Source organism: Lemur catta, chromosome 3 (genome assembly GCF_020740605.2).
Source record: "Lemur catta isolate mLemCat1 chromosome 3, mLemCat1.pri, whole genome shotgun sequence".
NCBI classification, from domain to species: domain Eukaryota; kingdom Metazoa; phylum Chordata; class Mammalia; order Primates; family Lemuridae; genus Lemur; species Lemur catta.
The window spans coordinates 71808096-71823250 of record NC_059130.1 but is presented as its reverse complement, the minus strand read 5'-3'; the positions used below and the strand labels follow the sequence as shown (position 1 = coordinate 71823250).

Here is a 15155-nt window from a genome sequence, read left to right as displayed (position 1 = left end):
ATACATTCTAAGGAGAATAGAACTGAAATACAGTTTCAGGAACTGGTTTCCTTACAATAGTACATAGGTTGTAGAAGCCTTAAGAATTCAGAGAAAGGGGAAATATAAAAGCAATTTAGTGGGGCTGAGTTTTCATAAGGCGGTAAAGGATAGGAAAAGAAGGACTGGCAGGGAAGAGGGCGAAGGCTTGAATGACTGAGAGTCCAAGACAGTGAGCACATCCAGGTGGCTACAATGGATGTTTTGCTTTGGGACTAAGATCGGATAGGGCTGGACAGCAATTGGAGAAACAGAACTGCTACTCCACTCAAACAAGTCTAAGACTTTGACACAACTTTGGGGAATGACAAACTGATGATTGATAGCCAAAAACCTAAGATGAGAAGAAAGATCAAATATTAAAAAATGCCCCTGTATAAAGTACCTCCCCAGCTTCCTGAGGAGAAATAGTTGCTCCTCAGTCTCCCACGGAAAATTGTCCACACCACTACCACACCTATGACATTGCCTGGCACATATGCTGTCCTGTCTGGGTCCCCGAAAGACTCTGAAAAGCTTGGATGTCAATACTGAAGATGTGCCATCCAGAAATGTTCTTTACTTCATGCTACAAAATAATAAATAAGAAGTTCTTCCTCCAAAATTCTGACCCACATTATATAAATGAAAAGTGAGAGTTTCTAAATACATTAAAAGTCTAACCAGCCTTTTGTGGGGGGTATTAAGAGGCAGGAAAATTTTAATGCTTTAATGCTTCTCTGTAAGGAAGAATATACAATAGCTTCTTCCATAGCATTTGATAAAATCTTTAGATATTTTTTTTCTGAACAGTCAGTAATTATTCTACTACTAGGAAAGTTTTCATTTCTTCTCCAACTAGCTGTTTTTCTTTAGGAGGGCACATACAATATGTCCCTATTCCAACTTATTACTAAATATAAGTGAGTGGTTCTTGGGTTTTTTAATATGTGCCTGAGAATGTTTTCTTTCCTAACCACTTAGTTCCTCCTTTACTATCCACCCATTGTGTTGATAAAGCCTCCTCCTTTAGAAAGTGATTTTTTCTGCCTCTAGTCTTTGCTATAACCCATCCTTCATAAAATCCTACATTTGGCCACATGGCATAGAAGACAGTAAACTTGAGATCATACTGCCCAGCTAGAATCCTGGTTCCACCAGTTATTAGCTATGTGACTTGGAGCAAGTTACTTGAACTTGCTGGGCCTCAGTTTCCTCCTGGGTCAAATGGGGATAATGATAGTAACTACCCTCTAAGATTGTTAGTAGGATTAAAAGGGTTATTGCATGTGGCAGAGCTCAGAACAGAACCTAACACAGCGACACAAAGCTCAGAAGAATTAGCTATTACTATTTCAGCTACATTTACTATGCAGGCCTCACTGATGGGGCCTTAAAAGGGAAATTCCCTGGCCCAAAACCCCAGCTGAAGGGACAACCATAGGTCACCACATTTCATGCAAAGATTCTGTACATCCCAGACACACCTGATTGGAAAAGGTTTGCAAACTCAAGCTACAGGTTAGCCATTGACCTATGACTCTGCCAGTCAAGGAACAATGAGCTGACAAGGAAGAGAGTTCCTCTCATGAGAATCTGAATTTGGAAATGTCAAGAAAATGAAGATAGCATCAGGATCAGAGCCATGAGAAAGCAGATTATGAAGTTAACAATTATGCTGACAGTGGAGAGAAAGAATAAACGGTTATTAAAAGAAACACAGTTATGACAAGTGGAAAATATCTACGTCCAATCATGGTGGAGGACAGGCATGAAATTTCATTTATTCCAGTTGTAGATTCTTGGGATCCTGATTGACCCTCCAACTCCAGCCTGCACACTGCAGGCCATAACGCTGTATTCCGGTATAATAGGCCTCCTCTTGTTGAGCTAAGTGGTGGTCTATTTCTTACACCCCAAAGAACCTGAATAACTAAGCAATGCAGGCACCTTAGATGATGATGAGTTGGGGAATTTTATCCATACTTTAGTGATTCCAGTGCTAATCAATCAAATCATAGCCCTCTAACGCACCCTACGCACAGTCATCCTCATTCAAAACGGACTTCCATTCTTTTTGACATATGCACAGACTAATTTTCTTTCAAGGGCTAGTTCAAATCCCACTTTCTCCATGAATACCTGGGTACCATACCAGGCAGACGTGGATCAAGGTTTTGTGGGACCTGAACCATATACAACTTTCTTTAATAAAATGAACACAAAACCAGGTCCAGGGCCTAGGAAAAGGCCTGGACGAGTGACAGACTTTAAAACTTGAGTTTCCTCAGCTTCACTGTACATCTGCATCTGAGACAAGCTCAGTAGGAACTTTTCCTTCATGAAATTCTTTTACCAGGTATACTTATAACAGTGAGCATAATCACACATAAATTAGCTGCTGCTTCATAAATTAGCTCAGTCTTATCTCTGCTGCTTCCCACTTTGGGAACGTCATTTGTGATTGCACTGCAGTATTCCTCCCTCCTGGGACCCTGGGAAGGAATTCCTGATGTCCAACAGACCTACATTTGGGAGGGAAAACATCGGTACACACCACCGCTCCTGCTCATTTAGCATCTAGCATATACCACCTGATACTGTTAGCTAAGTCATTCTTCACACAGTTGTTTTTAAAGAAAACCTGGTCATCACACACATACATACACAAACATCCCCACACATGTGCTTTGTAAAATTGCTTGTTATTTCCTATTATCCGTAGAATAAAGCCAAAATCTATTTTATAGCTCACGAGACTCCTGTCCACCTGTCCACCTTCATTCCTCTCTCTCCGTCCCTCCCCATATCAGCAGAGCTAAGAAAGATAATGTCCATTTGTGGACGTCTATGAAAGGGAACAGTCAATAAACATTAGCAGTTATCTCTGGTTTTAAATTCCACTCTGTTTTTTCACTTCCTCCTTCCCATTGACCCCTGCCTCAGGTGAAGCTCTGGGTAAAGACTCTTACAAAAAGGTGATGGGTTTGTCATTTAGCTTGATTTAATCATTTCACAGTCTAAACATATATTGGCACATCACATTGTACCCCGTAAACATGGAATATATACAATAATTATTTGTCAATTAAAAATAAAATAAATAGTAAAATTTTTAAAAAGAGACTACATAAATCAAAGAAGAGCTTTATGTGGGTGGAGCCTCAGAGAATAGAAAGAAAGGCTCACAGACAGCTGGGTACGAAGCACTGTGGAGAGAGGACAGCCACCTAGAAACATAGGCCAGAGAAAGGCTGAAGGGACTCATGGAAATGCAAAGCAGCTGTCCAGAGTGAGACCTGCCAAGTGACAGCCAGAATCAAGCACTCCCTGGAGTCATCAGAGGATTCAGGAGGGACTGCACCTCATGAAGTCATCCAGAATGTGCTTGAGTTTTTTTGTTTGATCTTAAAGGAAAAGAACTCCCTATGGCTAGAATTAGGGATATCTGGATACATCCAGAGTCACTTATTGAATATCAGTGCCACTTGATTATAAGTCCCATGGAGGCAGGGTTCCTATCAATCTTGTTTCTATTCTATGCCACATATCACAGTGCCTGGCACTAAGCATGAGCTCAATAAATATCTGATGAATGAATGAATGATCTTTTCAACAAGACTCTAGCTCTTTGAAATCAGGGCCTATATTATAAATATTCTGTGACTCCAAAGAGCCCAGCATGATGCCAGACACAGAGTGACACCAGTTACTATTTGCTGGGTGATTTAGAATGCACTTTATATGTAGGAGATTTTTTTTTCTTTAAGCTTGGTGATAAACATGTACACCTGGTCAAATTCACATCCTGCATTATCTTTTATATGCTCCCCAGCTCTATAAAGGTAAACCATACAAAAGGAAAAACAACTATTGGTGTCAACAATGCAGTAATCCAGAGACTTCCGTGAACCATCTCTGCCACTTTCCGATTCATTGAATTTGGTTGGTTTATTCCACAACTGCAGTTTCCTGGCTCTCAGAACTAGGAAGATACAGCCATATCCCTGGGAGTAGACTTTAACCTGAGACTGGTTCCTGAAAGATCCTAGGCCCCAGGGACTTACTGCCATGGAGAGCCTGAACTGGCCTATTAATGCACATAACCACTGGGCTGAGTCTTGGAAATTGCTGCTATTAGACAAACAGTACTGTTTGGCTTAGCTGTTGTAGCTATTTGCTATGTGGGTAAGTCATTTAAATAATAACATTGTTAAACTAATTAAAATAACAAAATTATTTTAACTCTTCAAAATTGCTCTACTAATAAAACAATAAGGGCATCCCAGGAAGTCACATTCTAGTTATCAACTTAAAGAAAAAAAATAAGAAAAAAGAAATATTTTTTAAAGACAGTTAAGAATTAAGTTGTACAGTTCAGAAAAATCAGAAAGGTATTTGGGTGAGACAACAAAACTATTCTCTAAATCTTTAAAAATCTCCTAATATATTTTCTTGAATTGGTGACAATGTTGTCTCCAGTTCCCGCCCTACTCTCATGGAAACATTTCCATCGTGTTATAGCCCCAAGGAACTGGAAAAACAAATGCCAGCTTGAGCAAAAGGAATAAACTTTTGCATGGAGGGGTCTTTGCAGACAAAAGTCTTTTCAGTGCTAGGAGGAGGGGACAATATAGGAAGAGAAACAGGAGATGATGTCCCTCCTTCTCCATCACAACTGCCTCAGTATCAAAACCCAGAAGTGGGGGAACAAGAATAGAAACCCCAAATAGAAAGAAGGAATGGCCACAACCCATTGAGTACACAGGCTCACAAGGTGTCACGGCACATGTGTGTGAGCATGAAAGAGGGGGCCGGTGACGATTCCCTGAGTCCCCTCTACCCTCCCTGCACTCTCCCTGGGGTCTATGGAAGACAGTGGAAAGCTGAACCCTAGAGGGGCTGCCATGGAGCTGCTATGATTCCGGCCAAGGTGATGCCCTGGCAGAGATGGCAGATCCCATGAAAGGAAGTGCCCAAGGCAATGTCTGGAGGAAGGAGGTGGGCTGTGCCTCCAGGCTCTTCTGTGCCAGTGAGACTGCAGTGGGCTGAGTCAGCAAAGCAGGACCACGGGGCTACAACATGCTGAGGGAACAGTTCACAGGTTTCCAGCTCTGAAATCAACAGTGGCCGCCAACGGCTGTCTAGCAACTGGGCAAGAAAGGGCAGGATCAAGACCTACATGTGAATAAGCTGCCTCCCCTCCCCTGCCCCCACTATCCTGAGAGGATGTCAGCTTTTTCTTTCACATAGATGCCATCTTGGCTAAGGGAAGAGGTACTGGGAGAAAACCCGAAAGGTAGAATATCTGCCTCAAAGAGATTGAGTTAACTCAAGTTGAGAAAAAACAGATGGACAATACACCTTCAACTGCAAGTTTAGGAGCCTGTCTTTCCTTATCTCTCCTACTCTCCCACTTCCTAGCTCCTGCCCCAGCCACCAGAGAACAAGAATTTACAAGGAAGTTTTGTTTTATAATATATAGAAAATTTTAAAGCAGACATTTTTAAATACCTAAAATTGTATTAATTTTACATTTACTATTTACTGTAATTGTATTACCACCTCAGTTGTAGATTGTACAATTTTTTGCAAAGATAGAAAATCTAAGAGTCAAACAGTTACAATGGCACTAAATAAAGGGTAATGTCCTTTAGAAATCTGTGAATCTCAGTGTTTTCTTTTCCAGTGTGATGTATTATAAAGGTGACCAGAAAGGAAATTGAAATAGTGCCCAAGATGGCTAATAAAACAAACCCATCTTAATTCCAAACAAGTCAGGAATATATGTCTAAAGACAAATTAAGTCTAATAAAAGGTGTAAGTTGTGTTCTGTTGTATAATGGGTAATAGGACAGAGTCAATCACAGGTCTCATTGCAATTTTGTCTACAGTTTTTACAAGGTAAATTACAGGAAATATAGCTCAGATAAAAAGAAAATAATTAAATGCACTCATAGTATATGACCACAATAGTTGAGAGGGATTAAATAAGATTAAAGACTATCAGAAATATGGTAATTGCACTAGATAATGAATTTTATGTTAAAGCAAGCCTTATTCTTCAGGGCACAGCTGATTTGATTCATCTCTATGCATGGCAGGGTTCTGGAGGATTTCCTGGTCCCTGAAGCTGCAGGTGTGGTCACGGTCTGGGGCAACACACTTACATAGCTGAGAAGTAATTGGTTCCCTGTGGTCCCTGCTATGCATAGGATAATCCACAACTATCCAATACAATTAAATTAAATCAGAGCTAGTTTAACACTGTCATGAAATAATGATAGGATACTAGCAGAAGCTATAAAGGGTCTTTTACGTATCCAATAAATAAATTCAGCTGAGTAGTGAAGGTCAATTCAATTTAGCACTCATTGATTACATGTCTTTTGTGCATATGCACTGCGCTATGCATTAAAAAAATCTTGACTCATCACCAATAAAAATTTTATAAACTATATGATGAAACAATACCATGTAGTGTAAATTGTATGTATTTAGTGATTATGAGGAGTCAACATGCACAACGCAGTCACATATCTCTAAGTGATGAGAGCATAGAAATAAAAATGACTAAATCCCCACTAGTCACAATATGGCCATTTGGAATCTAGATCTCATATAAAAGTGGTTAAAAAGCCAATTGCTTAACTTTACATACAGCAAATTATGTATTATTCAGCTTCTCATGCTCTTAGTAATATAATAACTATGATCCTCAGGCAAAACCTCTCTGACATAAAATGATGCACACAGAAAAAAGACATTTAAAAAGTCATGAAATACAGGTATATAAAATAAGGAACCATCCTCTGATTGTGCAGAGATTGCCAGTTACTTCCTAGTATCCACTCTCCCCCTGTTTTTTTAACAAAGCCCTGATTATGAGCTGGGCACCAAAGAAAACACTGCATTTCCAGACTCCCTCTCAGTTAGGTATGGTCGTGTGACTAAATTCTGGTGATTATTTGAAGCAGAAGAGATAAGACTTCTGGGAAGTCTCCTTAATGGGAAGAGGCACACCCTACTGACCAGAAGGCAGACTAATGGCTGGAGCTCAAGCAACCATATTGGCCTGCGAGGCACTAACAGTGACAGCTAGAAATGGCTTCAATCTCTGATAATTAGGAAGTGGCTCAGTCCCGGACTGATTACATCCAGAATTTATATAACCTTCTAAGAGAAAGACAACCTTTTATATGACCTAAGAATTTATATAGCCTTCTAAGAGAGAGATAACCTTCTAAGTTCTTTTTTTTTCTTTCTTTCTTCCTTTCTTTCTTCCTTTCTTTCCTTCCTTCCTTCCTTCCTTCCTTCCTTCCTTCCTTCCTTCCTTCCTTCCTTCCTTCCTTCCTTCCTTCCTTCCTTTCTTTCTTTCTCTCTCTCTTTCTTTCTTTCTTTCTTTCCTTCTTCCTTTCTTTTAAACAGGTCTCACTCTTTCTCCCAGGCTGGAGTGCAGTGGCGTAACTCACCGCAGCCTTGAACTCCTGGGTTCAAGGGATCCTTTTGCTTCAGCCTTCTGAGTAGCTAAGACTACAGGCATGCACCACCTTGCTCAGTTAACATTTACATTTTTTTATAGAGACATGGTCTTGCTATATTGCCCAAGCTGGTCTCAAACTTCTGGCTTCAAGCAATCCTGCCTCTGCCTCAGCCTCCCAAAGTGCTGGAATTACAGGCATAAACCACTGCACTTGGCCCCTTCTATGTTAATCTAGCCATTGTTATTTTGTTTTTTCTGAAGCTGACCAAAACCTAACACACAGATAAAGCCATCTTATCAGCCAGAATAAATTCTAAGCAGTTGTCAAGAAAAAACCTAAAGTAATGCAAAGAGAAGCCAAATTAATAAAAGGAAACTAAAAGCTTTTGTCATAGCTAGCCTAAATGAAGTTATTTACCTAAAATTTTCTGTCCCCAAGACTTCAGGAGTTGACATAAGGAGACTGGTTTTATTGGGCTCTAATATATATCATGCCCAGAAGTTCAAAGATGATTTCAAATTGTTTGTATGTAATTTTCCCAAGACTTGTACAATATTTTGGTATTTTCAAAAAGAAGAAATGGCATAGCATCATAGTACTGAGTAATGCAAATCTACCCTCTCCCCATACTGTGTTTACACAGTATAGTAGCCTTGGAAAGAGCTCTGAATTGAAATCAGAAAAACGAGGCTTGAATCCTAACTCACTATAAGCCCGTAAAGGTTGTTTAAATTTTATAAAGCTTGGTTTCCTTATCTATGATGTGAGGATAATAATAATGTTAAATATCAGCTCCATTTCCCTCATAAGGAAGTTGGGATAATCAAATAAAATAAATGCATGTCAAAGTGTTATCATTGTTATTAAAATCATTTTGCTGTTCTCTTATGTTTGACTGGGAGAGGCACTCTGTTTTCAGTTTTCTGGGATAATTAGCTTAAGAAGTGACTCTTTTTTGCCCATATTAACTTCTTTTCTCTACCTCTCACTTTCATGGTTCTGTAGAATTTTGTTTATATGATATCTTGAGTTTTTATGAGCTACATGTATGCAAGTATTTAGGCTAAATGAATATCATTAGGAATAAGTATTTGGCTAACTCACAACTGCTTCTTTTGAACCCAGCACAGAAGATGCACTTGGGACAGACACTGAAAATAAAAACAAATTTATTAGCTAATTATAGAAGACTGAGCAGTTAGGATTGTCACTTACTGGTTGAAATCTAAATGCTATGTGCAGCAAATTCCCTTTAACCTAGAATCAAGCACCCAGACATTTCGCATAGCAGAATTTATTTTCACAGCATTGAACAATTATCAATGATCATACATATGACCCTGGACCTACAAAATATTGAAGTGCCTTCTGAATTATTAAAGAACTATTACCAGTCAATGGAACTTAAGTATTTAACTGATGTGTACCACTCCATAATCATATTTATAATGCAGAGATTAACAGCAGTATTAACACTAGATTATCTATGAATCATTAACATTTGCCTGGAACAGAATGAAAAATGTTATATTTCCATTTCACAGATAGTGAAGGAGAAATTGAATTTCTTGCTCAAAAGAAAGCAAGTTATCTGAATTTCATTGTCAAGAACTGCCTTCTGAACTGTGATTCACTTCATAGGCTCCCTTCCAATGTGCATCTAGGTGACCCTGGGCTGCCATTGATTAATAGTCACCTAACCCTAAACCCTACTCAATGCCCCCACTAACACACACACTCTATAAAAACATGAACTCAGATCTTGGCCCTGCCCTCACACTTCTGACAGTCTAAGGAAACGTGGGAAAGAGGAGTGGATACTGCAATTCCATCTCGCTACTCCCCTCTTGAAAACTCCACCTACCCTCCACTCACCATCCCTGGTGAGATTTCTCCTCTCTTATCATCTGTCTTTCCTTCTAAACTTGCTTTATTTATTTTCTTTTCCACTGCTTCTTTCGTTATACCATCTGGGCCAGAGGTTAGGGAGTAGAGAACACACGAGGGCTATCCGGAAAATATCCAGCCATTGTTAATGTAACGAGAATGGTTATGTGGCTGGATATTTTCCGGACAGCCCTTGTATTAATATGTGGAGTGAGAAGGGAGAGGAGAACGTATACAGGAAGTGAGAACACAGAGATACTAACACCAGTCCTTTCCGGGGACCACATGGAGGTTCATTCTGTGCCTGTCTCCAAGGCAGGTGCAGAAGAGAATTTTCAAAGGGTCACAATTGTTTTAGGCATCAGTCTTTTCCCCTAACATGCCCCCTCCCAACCTTCATACCTTTCCCAGGTTTCTCTAAAGAAATCTTAACCCCAACTCATCATTAAAGCTTAACTGTTCTACATCCCATTCCTCTAAGACCATACTAAGTGACTAGAGCTAATGGAAAATAATTATTTATGAGACATTAGAAAGTGTCAGTGGCTTACTGTGTTATTATTACCCAGGTAATACATTTACTTTCTAAAAAGAATCTTCCATCTCCTTGCTCAAACGAATAAAAATGTTATGATTTTAGGTTCTATGGTGAATCCTATAAAATTAGAGGAGCTATTAAAAGCATTTTCCATAGCAATAGCCCATACTTACTTAGTTTTTGCTTTCTAAGTGCTCTTCACATTTTAGCTCATTTGATGCTCATCACAATCCCAGAGGAGGGTACCATGAGTGTCTTCCCAGATGAAGATGCTGAGCCACAGGGAGGCTAAGTGCTGCCCACAGTCACACAGCTAGTAAGTAAATGAACCGGGATTGGAACCCAAGTAGTCTGGCTTTAGAATCTTTGCTCTTTAATCATCTAGATGGCTGTTAGCCTGGGAGTTAGATGGTCTGAGTTCTAATCCTGCCTTTGCCACTAAGAAGTTGTATAACCTTGAACAAATCACTTAAACTTTCTGGGTCTCAGTTGAACTAAATTTGTGCTTTCTGTCTTTGGTGTTTTTGTTTTTGTTTTTTTTTTTTTGGAGGCAGAACCATTTATTTAAATGAAATCCTAATTAAAATCCCGGTAAACATGGCAGATAAAAGAGAGGTCTTGAGCCTAGATTGCTGATATCTGGCCACATACTGTGCAAAATCCAGCCCATTACCACTTCTCCCCAATTCTACCTTACACACACACACACACACACAATACTATACTATAGCAAAACTGTGTCCAAGACCCACAACATAAATAACAAAACCACTCTGGGCACAACTCTTTGAGATTAATTCCATTAGATTCTTGAAAATAAATTCCATTAACCTTGTTTTACCTCTTACTTCAATAAAAGTACCTATGAGGTCCCTCAGTGTTAAATTCCTCCCTCTTCTAACACTGAATGTGGATGTTGCACCTGGATATGCTTACTTTTCTTCCAACCCCCAGATACTCTCTTAAGAACCTCACTTTCCATTTTCTACACAGTGGAACACATTCATCTTTAGTTCATTTGTTTTTTTAGTATCATTGCCCTACCTTTGTTATTCATTCCCCAAGAAGGCAGAATGCATCACAGATGATGTTCCTGTTAAAGGGGAATCTCTCAGAGAGACCGAGCAAGACTCGTAACTCCTAGCTCTTTGGTTTGCTTCGTAAAGTGCCTGTGTACACAGGGGACACTGGTGAATACATCTCTACGATAGGGTTTATGACACCTAGAGCTAGAGGACTCCTATACTTGTTTTCTGAGAAATTCACCAAGTACTGAAAAGTGAACTGGTCTTGGGCAGAAATCTAGAGTTTGTACAATTAGGCTAAAACATCTAACTGTGTTAGACTCTCCTTTTGCTGCAGCTCATTAATAAACCTGAGCCGTAGATAAGGAGAATTAGTGGAAGAAAACTCTGTAGTCTGAATGGCTCAGAGGAGACACTTTCGGGAATGTCTTCGGGAAGCTGCTCAAGGGTGATTCAGAGTTTTTCAGTCATTAAGATGAATTAATATTACTTGCATGCTTTGCTTCTCCAGGGCAATTTGTACCCTGCTATGGTCAAGCATAGTAATAGGCAGACAGTAGGAGCTGAATACAAACTGGCTAAGTGAGGGAATGAGAGATAGAGTGAGTACTAACTACAACTGATGGGTAAACTGTAGTCTAGTGATATAAGCATAGGGCAAGAAGCAGAAAAGAGTTTCCAAGTGTTAACCAATCAGAGCCCTGGAGCAAGCTGGTGCTCCTGCATTCAACTTCCTTGCATGCCAAAAGGAGGACATCAGAATTTCTCTTGAAAGCCTTGGTTCTTGGAAGGGAAGTGTTTTTTCACTCTTTATCAGCCTCACACTTCACAGCTGTGTTGCAGTATGGGCTGGGAGCAGGGATGTGGGATCCAAGCTCAGTCTGTTCAGATGCTGCAGCCAAAGGCTGCTTTACTCCAGCTAACCACAGCCACCCTTCCCTCTTTTAACCTGGACAATCATCCCTCAGCCTGTCCATTCCCCAGCTAGGGCCATTGCACCAACATCTGAATCCATGCAAACACAGTTTTCCCTTCACAGTACCTCAAAAACTTGCATAACTATGTAAGAAGTGTTGCACTCACTGAGACTAATAGCCCATTCAATTTAACATTCTGTGACACCAAGGGACCTTTACTGGGAAGGGAAAAGAGTGACATGCATGCAAAAGTTTGGGGGCCATCATCTCTAATTTCAGTTCCTAACTATAGTTAACAACTATTTGTTAAAACATGTGCTAGATACTGTATCTAGCAATGTGGTAAGTCTGTAAACCTTAATTTTTTTTCAACTAAAACCTCTTCTTGGACTCTTCTGCATTTTGTGATTTGTACTATTTTGTGTGGTCATATTAAAATCAATAAATATTTCTATGTATATTATGTGTCTGTACTTCAAAGCCTTCACTGACTTGGAACTGGAGATCTGGGGAGAAGGGGAAATGGGAGGGGCCAGTACACTAAGATTAAAAAGATGTGGTCTTCCATTCAAAGAGCTCACAGTCCACTGTGGGAGCTGGCAGCCCACACAGCTGTAACACAAGTCAGGCAGTGAGAGGGGTTCACAGAGGCACAAATGAGATACTATGGATGTACGAGGGAGAAAAATCATTAATTCTGAATCAGGCATAAGGAAAAATTCTTACAGAAGGTGCCGTTTGAGCTGGGTCTTAATGAATGAGTAGAATTTTCTCAAGAAGAACATACAATAAATAAAAAACGATAGGAACAGAATTGTGAACTTGCAAAATGTGTTTGGGGAAAGGATTCCCAAAAGGCTGATAAAACTGGAATGGTATGGTGGGTTCAGTATACTGAGAGCTCTGAATAAGTAAAAGCATTTGGGCTTTGTATAGTGGGCACTAGGGAAATATCAAAGATTTCTGAGGACAGACTACTGTCTCCACTCTCCAAATGAGAAAACCGAAGCTTAGAAGGGGTAAGAAACTCATTCTACAGCCAGTGTAGAGGTAGTATTAATATTTGAACTGAAGTCTAACTCTAGAGACTACACACTATAGCTAGTCTTAGTCTTTTTTTCATTTTTAAAAAAATAATTTTAATTGACAAGCAAACATTGTATATATTTATGGTATACAACATGGTGTTTTGATATATGTCTTAGTCTTAATTTAGTCATCTATGAAAATGGGAATAATAGCAATACTCCTTATCTACTTAAAAGGTTTGATTAAGTAAATTTACAGATAACTAAAATGCCTCAGAAACTATTAAAGAGTTCTATAAGCGTTGTTAGTATTATTTTATTGTCATCACAATTCAACTAATACTACTCCTGAAGGTACGATAAATGTATTTCTGTAAAGGTAATTCGTGTTAATATTGCCTATAAATGATTGAGTTCCTACTGTGCTTCATACATGTATTATGTCATTTGCTTTTGCCATCTTGTGAGATATGTATTGTTATCTCCAATTTAAAGGTGCGTAAGCAGAAGCTGAAAGAGATTTAAAACTGCCCAGTCACATGGCTGGTAAGTAAAAAACCAGACCTCAAATTTATTGAAATTCCCAAACACCTTCCATAAAGCTACCCATTGCATTTCTATTGACGATATTATAAACATTTTAGGTTGCAGTGGCACATTGAAATGATGTCTTCCGGGAGCAATTAATGATGCTAGAAATATCATCACTTCCAAAAAGAATGTCAGTGTCTGATTCTGTGCCTTAAAAGACAGGTAACTATTTCTAACCCTGTTAATGATCATGTTGAATAGATAAGTAGTACCTTTCCTTTAGGCTTGACTTATATGAAAAACATTATTCATTCTGTCCCATCCTCTGAGGTGAAACAACATCTTTAAGAATAATTCCATTATTGATTTTTTTTAAAAAGACAAAAACCTCCCTGTTTATGTGATCATATTTGTTCTTTATAGTTATTTTAAACTTTAAAAACTTCCCTAAACATCTACAGAATCATTTGTTTCTATATTTTAAAGTACATTTATCTTCTCTCTTGGTCATGAAACTTAAAAAAAACAATAATAGGTTTGGTAATGTTTTACAAAAATTTGGTGATTGTTATTCATGATGAACTTATTCTTCTTAAATACACATATATTTTACACATAGTGAAAAATGATCAGAGCAGATAATAAGCTGAGTTTGACCAAATTCATATTCTTGGCAGCTTTTCATATTTAAGGAAGACAATCAGATAATCCAATTGTAATTGTTTATTAATGGTCACCAGATATTCTGATTTTACTACTGGAAAATAGTTGCTGAAGCTCTTTTTTTAATAACATTTGTGCTGTTTTTTTTTTTTTTTTTTTTTTTTTTTTTTTTGAGACAGAGTCTCGCTTTGTTGTCCAGGCTACAATGAGTGCCGTGGCGTCAGCCTAGCTCACAGCAACCTCAAACTCCTGGGCTTAAGTGATCCTACTGCCTCAGCCTTCAGAGTAGCTGGGACTACAGGCATGCACCACTATGCCCGGCTAATTTTTTCTATATAGATTTTTAGTTGGCCAGATAATTTCTTTCTATTTTTAGTAGAGACGGGGTCTCGCTCTCGCTCAGGCCGGTCTCGAACTCCTGACCTCGAGCAATCCACCCGCCTCGGCCTCCCAGAGTGCTAGGATTACAGGAGTGAGCCACCGCGCCCGGCCATTTGTGCTGTTTTTATGATTAATTTTTTTAAAGTTGTAAACTGATAAGATGAGTATAGAAACTTGAAAGGCTAACTTTGAGATTAGGTCCATCAACAACACGTTTAGTAACACATAAATCAGGATATAAGACACATAGGAAGAGGCTTAAAGCAGAGCACTACATTCAACAGGTAAATTCAGGCAAATCTTTCTCTCACTCCAATTCAAATATTGCAACAATTTTATGACTTGTTGGATGCATAGATTCATAGAATTCTGAGTTAGAAGAAGCCTTAAAGAAGATATTTGTATTCCGTCCTTCTACAGCAAACTGTCTAGTGGTTTTCCTAGCATCTGCTTGAACATTTGTGGTGACAGGAAACTCATTACTTTCCATGGCAGCCCTGCCACTTTAGGCTACGTTGATCTGGCTCCTCTTTAGACTAAGACAAACTCTTTCTCTCTGTAGCTTCATTCCATAAGTCTTAGTCAAGCTTTCAGGGCATATGGAATAAATCCCTATTTCACAGGACACTCCTTCAAACATTTGAGAGATGCTCACCATGGTTTCTAGATGCAGTCAGGTTTGA

The 15155-nt window shown here is 39.0% G+C and overlaps 1 protein-coding gene across 2 annotated transcripts in view; it reads right to left on the bottom strand.

The window, feature by feature from the left end:
• PTGER3 (prostaglandin E receptor 3) overlaps positions 1-15155 on the bottom strand; it is a 190587-nt gene that overhangs the window by 129044 nt on the left and 46388 nt on the right. The gene's annotated exons all lie outside the window — the stretch shown is intronic.